Source organism: Neophocaena asiaeorientalis, unplaced genomic scaffold, assembly GCF_003031525.2.
Source record: "Neophocaena asiaeorientalis asiaeorientalis breed wild unplaced genomic scaffold, Neophocaena_asiaeorientalis_V1.1 scaffold897, whole genome shotgun sequence".
In the NCBI taxonomy this organism is placed as follows: Eukaryota; Metazoa; Chordata; class Mammalia; order Artiodactyla; family Phocoenidae; genus Neophocaena; species Neophocaena asiaeorientalis.
The window spans coordinates 106380-109302 of NW_020172015.1; positions in this window are offsets into that span (position 1 = coordinate 106380).

A 2923-nucleotide genomic window follows, 5' to 3' on the forward strand; every position below is an offset into this window, starting at 1 on the left:
GTCCTCACCCCCCCCCACGCCCACCCTGGAGGCAGCCCCCGCGGGGCCGCGTCCCCTGCAGAATGAAGGGCAGCTGCTGGGAAGCGTCCGCCCAGCCAGGGGCTTCGTCTCCCGGGCCCCTTGCGCAGGGTGAAGCGTGTGCGTCTGGGCAAACTTCACTTGTGCTAAGCCACTGAGGGTTCCACTTGGGGTTTATCGCATACAGTAGCAAGGGTTTGAGAAATCTGTTGAATTGATGTGAATTTAACTGTATTTTTTATGCCCAGCAGTTGTACATGTCCTAGGTCTAGGTGGAAGGAGGGGCTGAAGCATCACCCCTGAGAGCATCTCAATGAAATGAGCACTTGGAAGGGTCCCAGCTACCACCAGGGGATCAGCCCGCATGGGAGGGTTTGGCCCCTTAAAGGAATTTCTTGTAATTGTATTAAAGTCTGGTCTCTAAGGCTTTTTACAAAACTTTACATGTGCGACGAGATTTTGAACTGCCATTGCCTGCAAAGCGTTTACAGGCTGAGGGCAAAGTCTTCTCAGATCCTTCTCTACCTTCTTCTGGAAGGAACAAGTCACCCACAGATCCTAATTCAGCATTAGGAATTCAGCATTAAAGGTAATCATTGAGCAGGACATTCCCACACAGCACAAAGGTTCCCGGGTAGTCACAGAAAGAAGCAGAAAAGGTCTTTTTTTATCCCTTTTCACAAAAAGAATCAAGGTTTCATGACCTTGGTCCCCAAGTGGTCCAGATTAATAAGTCAGGGAACCATCTCCAGCCCGTTACAGGAGAATCATCCCTACTCATTCTTTTTAAGCCAGTCTTTCTACCCGGACTTCTCTCTGCAGCTCTTTACCAAAACATCAACATAGCAGGGTATTCTTGTGGGGTGCCGCCCAAAGTAAATTATTCTAGCTTGAGTGGAGGGGAGCGGGTGAGAAGAATGCATTCTAGATGTGGAGGAGTAGAAAGACCACGAATCATAGAAATGATAAAGAGTTTGTAAATACCAGGACTGCCTCTAAAGGACGAGAGTGTCACACCTAATGAAAACCAGGAACTTTAGCTAACAGCACCCAGCACAGCTCCGCCGCAAACTCAACTCTTAGTAAATGTTAGTCCCTTTCGTCACCTTTCTGTCTTCTGTTTCATGGGGCTTTCAGGTGAGGGTTTATGGGGTGAAGAGACACAGGAGGTGGCCTGGCAGAAATCTGAGTTCTCCTAAAATCTGGGTCAGGAGAATCATGGAAGCTGGAGCTGGAAGGTGCCCTAGAGTTCATCCAACCCTTCGTTTTACAGATGAAGAAGCCAAGCTCCCAGGTGGAAGTGACTTCCCTGAGTTTACACAGCTTGTGAGTCAGGAGGAAGAGGAGGCCCTGGGCCACGGGTCCCCACTGGGCTCTCCAGGATGACACGGAGCAGACACAGCAAGCCGGGAGCCGTGGGAGACAAGGGGCAAAGCCACCTCTGGAGCCGAGGGCTCCCACATGGTGGTGTCTCCTCCTCCTGGGCAAATAAATCCCTTGGATCCTCTGACCCTCCGCTTCCCATCTGTAAACACATGTACGCTAATATGTATGGGGCGGAGAAGTTGGGAGGATGAGAGGGGCCTCGGGCTGCCACGGCTCGGTGCACAGAGGCTGTCACGAGGGAGAGGATAGGACAGTGGCCAGCAGACGGGGGCAGACTTTGCGAAGCTGGGGGTCTGAGCAACCAACTGATGTGGCTCCACATCCACATCCAAGTGAGTCTGTCCTGACTTAATACGACTGCTGCCTCTACTGCCCAAGGGAAACGCCTGAGCCCTGGAGAAGTAGAATTGCTTTAATCTGTAGTAACTCTCCAGTACCTTCCGTCCTATTCAAGTGGAAATGTCAAGTTCAAGATTCTTATGTAAAGTAGAAAGAGAATCAAGTCAGTCTTTCAAGGTCTCCACACCCCTTGCCAGCTCCTCAGAGCTTTTCCTTCTTCAGCCCAGTGACTTAGCTTCCCTCTGGGCCTCTCCACCCACCTCGGGGCGGGCCTGAGCCAGGGCTTCAGCGTGACTGACAGGTCCCTGGTGCCGGCTTCTCCTGGGACAGGGGAAAGATAAAGAAGATGGAAACAACGTCCCCATTCCTGTGGCCACACACAAAATCAGTTCCTGCAGACTTTGCCACTGTCTCCTACTGCCCTGTGTCTCATTTCTCCTTCCTGGTTTCATCCGTAGTTCCATCCGTTCAGCCCGGTGTTCACCAAGCTGGGGTGGCACCGGAAGGTGTGAAGGGTCCCGGGCTCTGTTGCCGAGGGCGTGCGGTCCTGTGCTTGGCCCAGACTTGGCAGAGAGCCGAGCGGGCCCCTCCACACGCGTCCTGCAGAGTCACCCGGAAAGCAAGAGGCTCACGTCCCCGGGGTGCAGCGAAGGAAAGCGAGGCCTGGGGAGGCTGTCCCGTACCACAGCCGGCAGGCAGCCGAGCAAGGCTCTGAACCCAAAGCCTGTGACCTCCTTATCTCCCACACTTACCTTGGATGACTCGGAAGACAGATAAAGTAGAGAGTCAGAAAGTTGGACAATAAAACTGAGGCATTATTGAGCTTAGAGATGGTTTTATCGCCGGCCTTGGTCTCAAGGGAGGAGAGGGACTAATGGCAAGAATACTGACTGTTTACTGGCGGCAGTTACTATATCCAGGCACTCTTTTTCTTACATTCTTTTCCACTTTGGTTTATAGGATATGGAATATAGTTCCCTGTGCTATACAATAGGACCTTGTTGTTGATCCATTCTCTATATAAAAGCTCACATCTGCTCACCCCAACCTCCCGTTCCATCCCTCCCCCAACCCCTCCCCCTCGGCAACCACCAGTCTGTTCTCTATGTCCACGATTCTGTTTCCGTTTCATAGATAGGTTCATGTGTGTCATATTTTAGATTCCACATATAAGTGATAC